The sequence below is a fragment of the Podarcis gaigeae genome (assembly GCF_964106915.1).
Source record: "Podarcis gaigeae genome assembly, chromosome: 1".
NCBI lineage: Eukaryota > Metazoa > Chordata > Lepidosauria > Squamata > Lacertidae > Podarcis > Podarcis gaigeae.
In genome coordinates this window covers 15,465,434-15,480,353 of record NC_139678.1, presented here as the reverse complement: position 1 = coordinate 15,480,353, position 14,920 = coordinate 15,465,434, and the positions used below count along the sequence as shown (strand labels likewise).

Genomic DNA, 14,920 nt, shown 5'->3' with positions numbered 1-14,920 from the left:
CATCTCGGCCTCTGTCATTCCCTTCTCCTTGTGCCCTCAATCTTTCCCAACATCAGGGTCTTTTCCAGGGAGTCTTCTCTTCTCATGAGGTGGCCAAAGTATTGGAGCCTCAGCTTCATGATCTGTCCTTCCAGTGAGCACTCAGGGCTGATTTCCTTAAGAATGGAGAGGTTTGATCTTCTTGCAGTCCATGGGACTCTCAAGAGTCTCCTCCAGCACCATAATTCAAAAACATCAATTCTTCGGCGACCAGCCTTCTTTCTGGTCCAGCTCTCACTTCCATACATCACTACTGGGAAAACCATAGCTTTAACTATATGGACCTTTGTTGGCAAGGTGATGTCTCTGCTTTTTAAGATGCTGTCTAGGTTTGTCATTGCTCTTCTCTCAAGAAGCAGGGGTCTTTTAATTTCATGGCTGCTGTCACCATCTGCAGTGATCATGGAACCCAAGAAAGCCTCCATTTCTTCCCCTTCTGTTTGCCAGGAGGTGATGGGCCCAGTAGCCATGATCTTAGTTCTTTTGATGTTGAGCTTCAGACCATATTTTGCTCTCTTCTTTCACCGTCTTTAAAAGGTTCTTTAATTCCTCCTCACTTTTTGCCATCAAGGTTGTGTCATCTGCATATCTGAGGTTGTTGATCTTTCTTCCAGCAAGCTTAATTCCGTCTTGGGATTCATCCCATCCAACCTTTCGCATGATGAATTCTGCATATAAGTTAAATAAGCAGGGAGACAATATATAGCCTTGTTGTACTCCTTTCCCAATTTTGAACCAATCAATTATTCCATGTCCAGTTCTAACTGTAGCTTCATGTCCCAAATATAGATTTTTCAGGAGACATGTGAGGCATGCCCATTTCTCTAAGAACTTGCCATAGTTTGCTGTGGTCGACACAGTCAAATGATTTTGCGTAGTCACTGAGGCAGAAGTAGATGTTTTTCTGGAACTCTATAGCTTTCTTCATAATTGCACATGTTTGCAATTTGGTCTCTGGTTCCTCTGCCCCTTCGAAATCCAGCTTGCACTTTTGGGAGTTCTCGGTCCACATACTGCTTAAGCCTGCCTTGTAGAAATTTAAGCATAACCTCGCTAGTGTGTGAAATGAGTGCAATTGTGCGGTAGTTGGAGCATTCTTTGGCACTGCCCTTCTTTGGGATTGGGATGTAGACTGATCTTCTCTAATCCTCTGGCCACTGCTGAGTTTTCCAAACTTGCTGGCATATTGAGTGTAGCACCTTAACAGCATCATCTTTTTAAATTTTAAATAGTTCAGCTGGGATATCTTCACTTCCACTGGCCTTGTTATTAGCAGTGTCACTCTCCAGGATGTCTGGCTCAAGGTCAGCAACCACACTACCTGGGGTGTACTAAACCAAGGTTAGAGATGCCAAAATGGAATGTCTAGTTTTTACATTTTGGGGCAAGATGGCTCTTAAGTCTTATTTTGGGGCAAGATGGCTCTTAAGTCTTATTAAACATCAGTTAAACATCTGACTAGTTCAGATGACCACCTTCAGCTAACTTAAGAGTTTTGAGAACTTAAATAAGAAAAGTCCCTTGATCCAGGGACGGTCCACGCATATTCTGGCTTATTCTGACTTCTTTTTCTTAAGTGTGACTGCTCCCGCTCAGAAAAAATCATTTTGGTTCCAGAAATTCATTCCAATTGTGCAGATGAAATATAACAGGTAGAATTCCATGAAAACAGTTCAGATCCAAGGATTTCCAGGCATGCACCTCCAGATGGTGGAGATGTCAGGTGCCATCCTGGCGTCCAGGCACCTTCACTTGGTTGCAAGTGGCCAAAAGCCAGGTGCAAAATGCTCCTGGCGCCTTGCTAATTTCGAACACTACCCATCAGCCCAAGGTGGCCAAGGATAATGAGAATTGTCCACAAGACATGAAGAACCACATTTTTCCTCCACCTGTGTCCTAAAGGCACCGTCCCAGAGGTGGTGTGTTCTGCATCAGTTGTTGCTTTAACACCAGAGTGGTGGGCGAAGAAATTCTTTGTGTTAATGCTTTTTTGCTACAAGAGCAAACTAACTCCATTACAGTCTGCACCGTTCTTGAAGCTTGATCCCTGATTCCTTGCTGCTGAGAGATCCACAGCGTGGAGAAGATAATGAAGGTGTTTTTCAAGCCTGGAGTACCAGCGAGCACTGTAGTCTCTGAACTGAAATCTTCTTGTTCGTTCTGAAGAACCTCTTGACGATTCACTTAGCTTGCACCTGAGGACAAATATGTGTTCTGAAGCACGAGCTGAAGGAGTTTATACCTTGACATTCATCACCTTCCTAAATATATAACAGCGCCTAATTAGGAATTAATGCCTAATGAGGAATTAGTGTTTCTGGTGGTTGGGATGGGGGGGTGGGAATCAAGCAGGAAGTTTTCAGATACAATTAGCATTTACGGTCCCTCAAGGTTGACACAGATACATGTAAGAAGAAAGGAAAGCACCAGTTTATGGAAATCTAGAAATAAGAGGTACCAATATCCAAACGGGATAGAATCGCTGTAACACTTGACGCAGGCGAGCCTTTGAAGAGCTAAGTCACTTGAATGAATGAACCAAATTCAGAGCCTTGAAGAAGCCCCCTTGAAGTGTTTTGTAAGCTCCATCTGTTCAACGTACATCTGCTCCAGACCCTTCAAATCGGGCAAGTGACTGAATAGTTTGCTGGTAGGTTTCCATTTTAATCTATTAAAAGGAACGGAAGAGGATGTGCAATTCAGCAAGAGGCGAGCGATATGCCCCTGCCTGCTTTCTCTGATGTCGTCTGAGATTAGGTTGGTATCAGCCATGTTTAGGTCTTTCTCTGCTGTGGAGTCCGCTCTGTGGAATCGCCTGCCAAGCAAAAACACTTGCAGGTGGATAGTTATACCTGTCTCAGCTTACATTTTGTGATGATTTGATGGCTGTCCTGGAATTGTTCTATTTGTTCACAGTTTGTTGTCGTTATTTTTTATTATGTACTTAGCTTCAGTTTGGGGATTAAACACACACACACACACACACACACACACACTCTGTGTTAATGATTAGTTGGCCGCCTTGAGTTTCCTTGCAAAAAATTGGAAATAAGATAGTATCTTTTACGGTAATGCAATTAACAACGCAAATTGGCAATCCAGATTATAATTCCTCTAAAGGAATGCTGAAACCCCACCATCCAATCACATTGTTTCAATAGATACTCAAGTGTGTAAGTTAAACAACTATTGTAGGGAAATCTTAAGCCTTTTCTGTTTACGGAGGTTTAGATGGTGGTGGTGATTATGTGGGGCAGTTGGTTCCTCTCCCTATGAAATACTTCCATCCAATATCTATATGGCACCAAGCCCTTCCTTACTTAAAACAATTAAAATAAGCAATTTATGTTTTAAAGAAACAGTTGTTTAATTTTTCCACAATCCAGAGATAAAGCTGAAAACAGCAGCACTTAAAAAACAGTATGCATCCTGCTCACAGTTCATAATAAAAAAATATTGAAATAAACTTTTAAGGTTTGTATAAAACTAATAAAGACGGAGCCCAACTCCACCCATCCATTGGACGAGCCCCTCAGGTAGAGCCTTTTCAGTGTTGGCTCCATATCTCGATTGTCGAAGTTTGATGGAGGGCCTTGAAGCAAGTAAGGATGCACATTCTTGGTAGGTCACCACTACGATCAAGCAAAGGATATCAAAATAATATTGAATAACTGTAGCTGGCTGTTGCTAAGTGACTGACACTCAGTTTTTATAGCTGCAAGGGAAGAAAATAATGGGAGTCTCTTAGGTACATTGAATTGGACCCATTAGCACGTCTGGCGCAATATTGTCCACACTTTTTGGCAGTGGCTCTCCAGGGTTTCAGGCACTGGAGACCCCTCCGTACCTGTGTATGCCAGCTTACATGGTCGTGGTGGAGCCAGAATTTCATTTATAAGTTTATATATATATATATTTAAAAAAAAATCAGTTTGCATTCTCTACCAGGAGGCCAGAATGTGTTCTAATAAATATTTCAGAATGACTAATTGCTGCAATGTGTTTATCACTCTGAGCCCGGCTTCGGCTGGGGAGGGCAGGATATATAAAAAAAGTATTTTTATTTAAAAAAATTCTGCGTAAAGCTTATCCCATTATTAAAATGAAAATACTTAAATGATTGCCAAGGAGAAAAAAAAAAGTGACTGCCTGAATGTTTATCGGATTCAGAGTCCTGGCAAAATGTAGAGCCCAGATTGTTCAACGTTCCTGCAAGCACTTCTTTCACTCGGTTTGGATGACCACTGACTAACCACAGGCAATGATCAGGAGGCAAAGTAGAATTGTATCTACTTGCCTACTAGACCAATCTGTTGACACCACCTTTGGGCTTCCTGTATATCTATGTTGAAACGTAATATTTGCGTAAGCCCCATATAATGGACTCTCCTTCGCTGGAGATTTTTAAGCAGAGGTTGGATGGCCGTCTGCCATGGAAGCTTTAGTTGAGATTACTGCATTGCAGGGGGTTGGACTAGAGGACCCTAAGCACCCATTTCAACACTAAAATTCTATGGTTCTGTGATAAATCAGATGTGTAGCTCAAAACTATGCTGTCAATTGTCTGTAGACGCTTTGGTATTGGAGCAAAATATTCTCCCCTATGTTTCATTGGATTCGACCCGTGTAGGTAGTTAGCAGTCAGAAGAGAGAAATGTTTATAGGGAATGTAGTCTCAATATTTGTGTACACACTTTGGAAAGATGCGGCGTATGCCCAAATTTCTATTTATTGTCTGCCTTTGAGGCTTGCTTTATAGCTTGTGCATATTAATAGCAGGCAGTTAAAACAAGCTTTGCGGGTTCGTCTCCCAGCAGGAAACCCCAGGGTGTTTAAATTTCCAGTAGAAACAGGACCAAGTTATCCAGCAGTAGTATATAATGTATTTATCACTCGGAAACGTGGAGTGGAGCCTTGCATTATGCTTTGCCACTCTGCAGTAATGGATAGCCTCTTATAGTGCGGGTGGAAGGTCCTAGTACCTTTTCAAGCCCGTTGTTTGTTTATGTTATGGCAATCGGGGAACCTCAGCGCAGGCAAACTACCTTCCTTTTGTAGCAATAAAGATATTATTATTATTATTATTATTATTATTAGCAGCTGAGCGCTACTTTAATCTTCCAGTAGTGCAGTCTTATGAAAAGGGAATGACGTGTATTTAACAAGAAGTCCAGTTTACTATATTTGTGGAGCTGAATGGCCTATACAGTGGTAACTCTGGTTACAAGAGAGCCAGTGTGGTGTAGTGGTTAAGAGCGGTAGTCTTGTAATCTGGGGAACTGGGTTCGCGTCTCCGCTCCTCCACATGCAGCTGCTGGGTGACCTTGGGCTAGTCACACTTCTCTGAAGTCTCTCAGCCTTGCTCACCTCACAGAGTGTTTGTTGTGGGGGAGGAAGGGAAAGGAGAATGTTAGCCGCTTGGAGACTCCTGAAGGGGAGTGAAAGGCGGGATATCAAATCCAAACTCTTCTTCTTCTTCTTACAAACTTAATTCGTTCCGGAGGTCCACCTGCCTTGCCCCACGCTCTAGTCTCTGCTTCTCAATTTAAATTGTATTATTTTATGTACTGTGGCTTGCCGTCGTTTTATTGATTATAGTTTAGAAATTATTTATTGTAACTGTTGAGTGGGTTTCTGTTTAACTTCTATATGTTATTATTTAATACTATTCTAAGGATTGTTGAATGTTACTTTTTTGATGTAGGTTGCCTATTCTAGAGTTTTATTGTCACATTTTTGTATTGCATTAGATGGATATAAGATGTACATTTTTTGTTTCTTCAGCTTGTAAACTGCCTTGAGTATTGTAAGATAGAAAGACGTTATACAAATTAAAAAATGATGATGATGAGGTCCGTTCTTAATCTGAAACCGTTCTTAACCTGAGGTACCACTTTAGTTAATGGGGCCTCCCGCTACCGCCATTCTGCCGGTGCGCGATTTCTGTTCTCATCCTGAGGTAAAGTTCTTAACCCGAGGTACTACTTCCAGGTTAGCGGAGTCTAACCCGAGGTGTTTGTAACCCGAGGTACCACTGTATAGCTCAGTGCTTCTGACTGGCAGCAGCCCTCCAAGGATTCAGGCAGGGGGGTCTAACCCACCCTTAACTTGAGATGTTGAGGATTGAACGAAGCACATACTGTTACCATTGGCCCTTCTGGAAGGCAGGAAGAATGGAGTTAGGACTGTGGCAGAATTTCCAAGTCTGCAAGACTTCTAAGTGTCTTAAAAGGCAGAGTTGGATGTTACAAATGGCACATTGCTACTCCCTGCCAAATGATGAAATCCATGTTGAATTCCTGACTTCCTTGCCTGCTGTCTACATGTAAAGCATGGCATTGGCTTAGTGTTACATGCAAACCAGGTCAAACAAGGAAGCATGCTGCGAAAATTGTGGCTCCTTTCCCTTGCTGCTGATGCCACACTCCTGGGAGCTAAGCCGTTGTTTGGCCTAGTGTTTACATTGGAACCCAGTCTTGTAATACTCCTCCTCCTCCTCCTCCTACTACTACTACTACTAATACACCGCCCATCTGGCTGGGTTTCCCCAGCCACTCAGGGCAGCTTCCAACAGAATACAATACAATAAAATACAATAAAACATCAGACATTAAAAACTCCCCTAAACAGGTCTGCCTTCAGATGTCTTCTAAAAGTCAGATAGTTGTTTATATCCTTGACATCTGATGGGAGGGTGTTCCACAGGGTGGGCACCACTGCCAAGAAGGTCCTCTGCCTGGTTCCCTGTAACTTCGCTTCTCACAGTGAGGGAACTGCCAGAAGGCCCTCAGGGCTGGACCTCAGTGTGTGGGCTGAACGATGGGGGTGGAGATGCTCCTTCAGGTATACTGGTCCGAGGCTGTTTAGGGCTTTATAGGTCAGCACCAACACTTTGAATTATGCTTGGAAATGTACTAGGAGTCTTTCAAGACTGATGTTATGTAGTCTCAGCAACCGCTCCCAGTCAACAGTCTAGCTGCCGTATTCTGGATTAGATGTAGTTTCTGGGTCACCTTCAAAGGGAGCCCCACATAGAGCACATTGCAGTAGTCCAAGCATGCACCACTCTGGTGAGACAGTCCGCGGGCAGATAGGGTCTCAGCCTGCGTACCAGATGGAGCTGGTAGACAGCTGCCCTGGGCACAGAATTGACCTGCGCCTCCATGGACAGCTGTGAGTCCAAAATGACTCCCAGGCTGCGCACCTGGTCCTTCAGGGGCACAGTTGCCCCATTCAGGACCAGGGAGTCCCCCACACCCGCCCACCCCCTGTCCCCCAAAAACAGTACTTCTGTCTTGTCAGAATTCAACTCCAATCTGTTAGCCGCCATCCATCCTCCAACCGCCTCCAGACAATCACACAGGACCTTCACTGCCTTCACTGGTTCTGATTTAAAAGAGAGGTAGCGTTACCTAGTCCAAGCCCATTCAGTGCAGGAATATTTGTCCAACATGGGGCTCAAACCCATGACTCTGAGATAAAGAATCTCATGCTCTACCGAGTCGTCTAACTCAGCAAACCAGATGTCACCAAGGTTTGTTTTTGGCTGGGAGGTGGTGTGTGTGTGTGTGTGGAGATTAGCCACCCCTGTTGAAGAACCTAGGTAAAGGTAAAGGGACCCCTGACCATTAGGTCCAGTCGTGGCCGACTCTGGGGTTGCGGCGCTCATCTCGCTTTATTGGCCGAGGGAGCCGGCATACAGCTTCTGGGTCATGTGGCCAGCATGACTAAGCCGCTTCTGGCAAACCAGAGCAGCGCACGGAAACGCCGTTTACCTTCCCGCCAGAGTGGTCCCTATTTATCTACTTGCACTTTGTGCTTTCGAACTGCTAGGTTGGCAGGAGCAGGGACCGAGCAACAGGAGCTCACCCTGTTGCGCGGATTCGTACTGCCGTCCTTCTGATCGGCAAGTCCTAGGCTCTGTGGTTTAACCCACAGTGCCACCATGTCCCTCATTGGAGAGCCTAGCCCTGTCTTAAAAACTGCTCTCTTAAACTTCAGGCTGTGCTAAGATCGGATCGTTTTAAAGTATAAAATTCATCTTATTCTCTTGTGCATGGTCCCATGTGAAGGCGAGGGCCTGGAAGTTGGCCAGTAAATACTTGAATAAAAGATACACACGCATATATATGTATATATATTTAAACAACCACTTTTTTTCTTCTTCGCCAAGCAACTTTGTGGAATATGTGATTGGTGAGAGAACTGTAGTGTAAACTATTCCATCTGGCTGCTAATTAAAAATGTTCCTACGAGGTTAACTATGTCCCGGTGAATGAAGCTTGCTGAGGGTTTCTCATTTGGAATCATGGTTGCCCCAGGCTGTCAATCTCATCCCCCATTATCACTGTAGGCACTATATGGCTTCAAGTATTCAGCAAATGCATCACATTTCATCTGGTTGCGCCAGGAGGTGCCCAAAGGCTCTTGTTTGGACATTTTGATAATATATCCTTTGTTTGCTTGCCACAGACAGAACATTTATTTCTGTTTTTATTTTTATTTTGCCTGCTAATATGAAGAGTTTTATTTGGCTGTAAAAACCAAGTATCGGTGTAGTTTTTCAACAGGTTAAACCAGAGCTTTTCATGTTGGTGACACACTTTTTAGACATTCATCATTTCGCGACACAGTAATTCACTTTTACTAGTAAACCAGAGGTTAAACACAAACGTCTCTCTCGCCTCGGGAGGAGCGCACACACCACACACCTACACACTGTAGGTGACACACTAACATGTTGTGACACACAGTTTGGAAAGCTCTGGGTTAAACTTTTAAGGTGGCATTCAGCATTTGCCAAGAGCAGTCTTTCTCAGTCTTGGGCTCCCAAATATTTTTGGACTACGATTTCCATAATGCATAACCATTGTCTAGGGTGGTTCTGGATAATGGGAGTTGTTTGCTGGATTTCTCTTCATTGCCCTTATAGTTCAGGAGTGCCAACATGGTGCTGGCAGGCACCTATGTACTTGCAGCCGTCTCCCCTGGTTGACCACGGAATCTCCTGCCCCTGCTAAAATTGGGCATGAATTCAGCGTATAAAACAGGTACAAATTTTGTGATGCCTCCAACCAAAAGGGACATACAAAGAATGCACATATTAGGGGACAGTATGCATGTATTAGCACATGTGTAAGTGAAAATAACAAATAACAAAAACATTATTTGGAATGCTTGCAAAAATGCGTAGGAGGAACATGCAATAAAATGCAAGCGAATTTTCATGAGGACCTTCGGAGTAGTGTGGAATTATGGCAAACCAAATTTAAGGCTGGAAAAATGAGAAAGTGAAACTGACATATTAGTCTCTACACTGTAGTGTGTTGTGTTGATCTGGGCACTAGTTGGCAGCATAGTACATGCTCTGCTGGAAGTAAACGGTGATGAGCTTTGTGCTACTACAGTTATACGCCTGGGAATTCTGATAAACGCCTGCCTTCAATGTGGTGAAATCCTCCCTACCTCTTGGCAAAGCAATAGCAATTCAGATGATCTGCTTCGCAAATGATTTTCAGGCACATTGTGGTAGGGATCATCCACCTCGGATTGTGGCACATGAACAGTGCTGTCAAAATGCTTCTGGGTTCAAGAAGCATGTGCACGAAGTTCCTGTTACGCAGATGTGGATGTAATATGGAAGGGAAGCGCCACCACTCGGTGTAGGACATTTGCTTTGCATGCAGAAGGTCCGGGTTCAATCCCTGGCATCTTCCAGGTAGGGCTGGGAATATCCCCTGCTTGAAATCCTGTTGCCAGTCAGTGTGCTATAGAAGAAGAAGGAGTTTGGATTTGATATCCCGCTTTATCACTACCGTAAGGAGTCTCCGAAAAGGGACGCGGGTGGCGCTGTGGGTTAAATCACAGAGCCTAGGACTTGCCTATCAGAAGGTCGGCGGTTCGAATCCCCGCGATGGGGTGAACTCCCGTTGCTCGGTCCCTGCTCCTGCCAACCTAGCAGTTCGAAAGCACAAAGTGCAAGTAGATAAATAGGTACTTCTCCGGCGGGAAGGTAAACAGCGTTTCCGTGCGTTGCTCTGGTTTGCCAGAAGTGGCTTAGTCATGCTGGCCACATGACCCGGAAGCTGTACGCCAGCTCCCTTGGCCAATAATGCGAGATGAGCGCCGCAACCCCAGAGTCTGTCACTACTGGACCTAATGGTCAGGGGTCCCTTTACCTTTAAGGAGTCTCCAAGCGGCTAACAATCTCCTTTTCCTTCCTCCCCCACAACAAACACTCTGTGAGTTGAGTGGGGCTGAGAGACTTCAGTGATGTGTGACTGGCCCAAGGTCACCCAGCAGCTGCATGTGGAGGAGCGGAAACGCGAACCCGGTTCACTAGATTATGAGTCTACCGCTCTTAACCACTACACCACACTGGCTCTCAGGCTTTACTGAGCTAGTCCTTGGGTTTTGGAATAAGGCACCTTCCCATGTTTCCTATGACAAAATGAACATGTCAGTAATGGAAAAGCAGTGTGATGGAATTCAGAATTGGTGGTTCTGCTGTGTTCAGTGGAATCCATTTAGCCCGGGCTGATCTCAAGGTGGTTACCCCCACATTTTGCTATGTTCTATATTTAATTAACACATTAGTGGGTGTCACTGCATTCGCAAAGCTGAACATTGTCATAACTACCCCTGTTTTAAAAGTATTGGCCAATACCAGATAATAGACCTTTTGCTTTGCCGCAACATGGAATACCGGGTCAAATTCTTTGCTTGCTGACAAATGTCTTATATAGCACTATTTTGTGCGAGAGAGAGAGAAACGTGTTAGAGTGAAAAGAAAGAAAGAAAATCTGCTTGGAGCTAAGTAGCGATAAAAATCTGGTTTTTCCTCTTCACAAATTCCGCTTTGGTCATGTGAAATAGGTATTCCATGAACAATTCAGTGATGAAACACTTCCTGGAGCAGCAAAAAGAGGCTTGGAGGAAGGAATAGAGAGAGGTCAGGCCGTGAAGATTCCACCCTACTTTGGTAACCTCTGTCCTGACTCAATTTGCAATGCCTTGAAGGTAATCTGCTTAATTATATGGCTCTTGCAAAAGCAGTTTACTGTATACTTGTGTTCCTAAAGCTCTTTCCCATGCTGACTTGATTGTATAGCCATCAAGGAAGACTGCAATGCAGTAATTGGTGTGAGCTAGTATTAGACAGTGAAAAGTGCAAGTCTATGGTAACATTTCTCTACTCCTCTGCCTGCCCCTTCCCACTTGCAAAGGAGGGGCAGGCAGGTGTGCAGCTCATGAGTCAGAAAGGTAGCGTCTTGTGTTATGTGCAGGGGAATTTTTGAGGCTTGACTGTTAGGCAAGAAAGTAGAAATGCGCTTTTTTCTGTGAAGTTTTGCTACTGCATATCAGGCTGCACATGTGTATCTCTCTGGGTCTATTTCAGTGCACTGGACTTAAGTTCAGCGTATGGGCCTTCGCCATATTTTGTACCAGAACAGTACTGTTAAACAGTAATGCTTTCTTTTCAGGCCATTTATTGGATTAAGGTAAGATTTGTTCTCTTAGCTGCAGATGATTCCGACTAATGCAAACCAATTTCACGCTATAGATAGTGTTGCTCCTCTTGATTTGGGATATTATTGCTAGGAACTATAGCATGGGTAGGCAAACTAAGGCCCGGGGGCCAGATCCGGCCCGATCGCCTACTAAATCTGGCCTACGGACGGTCCAGGAATCAGCGTGTTTTTACATGAGTAGAATGTGCCCTTTTATTTAAAATGCATCTCTGGGTTATTTGTGGGGCATAGGAATTCGTTCACCCCCCCCCCATATAGTCCGGCCCCCACAAGGTCTGAGGGACAGTGGACCGGCCCCCTGCTGAAAAAGTTTGCTGACCTCTGAACTATAGCTATAAAATGGAGGGATATAGCAACTGCGGATCCATATTTTACCTGTTGCTTGTTTTCCCCAATCATTTACCTTTCAAACACCTGTTTCACAACTTGAGTTAGTCAGAATTCTGAATTTAAACTGAATTGGCCACATGGATGTGAATGGTGCAAACAGAACTTAAAATACTTGGGTGCAGTTTATGTTAATTGTGCTAGGAAATGTGAAGCCATGACTTGCAAACAGTACCTTGGGAAGATTGTGTTTAGGCATGTTAATAAAGATGTTTCCAATGCCTGTGATTTCTGCCTTTGATTTTTATTTTGTGTGCACCTTTGCATTATATACGTGTCCTCTTCCCCCCACTTACGTGGGGGTTATGCCCCGGGCCCCTGCGTGTGTAAGTGAAATTGCATAAAGTGGGGAGCACCCTTCAAATGCCCTACCTGGTGCTCTCTCGCCAATCCCAAACAAAATCACCGTATCTAAAATACCCACAGTTAGCATTGAAGCTCTGGGTCTAGCTGGAGGATGTGTGAGAAGCAGCTGCTGCGCAACCCCACACACTAGCTGTTCGCCGGGGAGGCTGAGCAGCCTCAACAAAGTGCCGCTGCATCTCTGGTCCTTTGGGGATCCCTCTGCCCTCATCAACACCCTCTCTGGGTTCCAGGGAGGTTCTCCTTGCAAGCCACGAGGACTCTCCCTCTCTTTCCCAGCATTTCCAAGTTTGAATTGAATTATTTATTTCCTGGCACTGTGCATCTACACGGCCGCTCACACTTGCGGACATGGGGGGACGCTTGTACTTCATTGGACAGTATATAGCCTTGTGCTCAAAAAGAGGAAGGCAAAAAGTGAGTTTTACTGACTCGCCTTTCTCCTACAACCCTCTACACCCGGTTCTGGAGGGTCCCCCAACTCTCTGGAGCTCATATTTTGGGTGGTGGTGCTGAGATCACTCTTTAATCTTGAGTCTAAATGGAGGCAATGTCAAAGTGTACCGAAGGAGGGTTCTCCATTGTGTTATCCTTCTCTGACTGCGACAGCTTCTGGTGGAGACTGTGCCTCTAGCAGGATTTGTACAGGGGGCATCTTGAAATGTTTTTGAAAGCATAGCATGTTTTATTTATTTTGGATTTAGAAATCTGATTCCTCCCTCAAAAACCTTTGGGGAAAACAGCAACCTCTTTATGTCAGGGTTGGGTAATCTTTCCGCCCCCCCCTCTATTGAGGGCCACATTCTGTGTTGTCCACTGCCCTGGGATCTATGGGCATAGGGCGGCATACAAATTTAATTAGTAGTACAGTGGTACCTCGGGTTACAAACCTAGACAGCATCTTAAAAAGCAGGGACATTACCTTGCCAACAAAGGTCCGTATAGTGAAAGCTATGGTTTTCCTAGTAGTGATGTATGGAAGTGAGAGCTGGACCAGAAAGAAGGCTGATCGCCGAAGAATTTATGCTTTTGAATTGTGGTGCTGGAGGAGACTCTTGAGAGTCCCATGGACTGCAAGAAGATCAAACCAATCCATTCTGAAGGAAATCAGCCCTGAGTGCTCACTGGAAGGACAGATCCTGAAGCTGAGGCTCCAATACTTTGGCCACCTCATGAGAAGAGAAGACTCCCTGGAAAAGACCCTGATGTTGGCAAAGATGGAGGGCACAAGGAGAAGGGGACGACAGAGGACGAGATGGTTGGACAGTGTTCTCGAAGCTACCAGCATGAGTTTGACCAAGCTGCGGGAGGCAGTGGAAGACAGGAGTGCCTGGCATGCTCTGGTCCATGGCGTCACGAAAAGTCGGACACAACTAAATGCTTCAGGTTACAGTCTCCACTAACCCAGAAATAGTACCTCGGGTTAAGAACTTTACCTCAGGATGAGAACAGAAAACACGCGGCAGCGGGAGGTCCCATTAGCTAAAGTGGTACCTCATGTTAAGAACAGTCACAGGTTAAGAACGGACCTCCAGAATGAATTAAGTTCTTAACCTGAGGTACCACTGTAATAATAAATTAATTTAGGATAATCTGTTGGGGAGCAACTTACTACCACCCGTTTATCTGTGTACCAGACACTTTTCTCTCCTTATCTCCTCACTGAGTGTACCAGACACTTTTCTCTCCTTATCTCCTCACTGAGTGGGCTGCCAAGGGACATACAAGTCTCTCTTGCAGATGTTTGTCCTCTGATTTCTTACCAAGGAGTTCTCCCCTTCCATTGCACCATTTGTTCTGCCCTCTCCCACATTTTGTTCTCCTCTTGTCCCGCGTCTCTCCCTCTAGTCACCCACACGTGCGCGAAATTAGGCTGAAGGCCACAGCTTGCCCACCCTTGCTCCATGACGGCACCAGGGAAATCCACACAGGAAGTATATTAATATAATTTATTTCACGACAGCTACACCTCCTTTGGCAATTAACTTGTCTTTTAACACTGTCTCATTTAGTAATTATGGAAACGTTAACAGAAATTGCTGATTTGTATGGGTGAAATAGCCCTGCATATTTTCTGCGAGATTCAGCCTGTTAACGTTTTACCGAGGGAATAATTGCTTCACACACGTTTCTTAAGATTTGAAGAGCAGGTTCAGGGAAAGGAGGAGGAGGTTACCTGATAACTTTGGATCATTAGGCAATGGGGTGAAGCTGGATTACTTCTCAAGCAATGGAACTGGGGGTAACCAGTTCTGGATCTCCAACCCAGCCTCCTTGCTTATTCGCTTATACAAAAAAGTTAATCTTGGTTATTTGAAGAAATCCTGATTACCACCAGCTAAAATAGACGTAGCTGCTGAGGCAGTGCATTTATTAACATCTATTTCCATAGCCTCTACTATGCTGTAATGACTTGCAGGATAAAAAATGGCGGGTGTCCTCTGGGTACCTTTTGATCTGGCAGCTTCCCAGTTAGAAGCTGCTACTTATATGCATCCCAAATATCTTTAGCGTCCTTGTACAGCTTCTTGTAATACCACCAGACAAATCGCTGTCAGTAGAAATCCCTGTGGACCCTCCAGTGATTCTAACTCTATTGC

At 44.6% G+C, this 14,920-nt stretch overlaps 1 protein-coding gene across 3 annotated transcripts in view; it reads left to right on the top strand.

The window, feature by feature from the left end:
- Nucleotides 1-14,920, top strand: part of TRAF3 (TNF receptor associated factor 3) — a 94,930-nt gene that overhangs the window by 14,617 nt on the left and 65,393 nt on the right. The gene's annotated exons all lie outside the window — the stretch shown is intronic.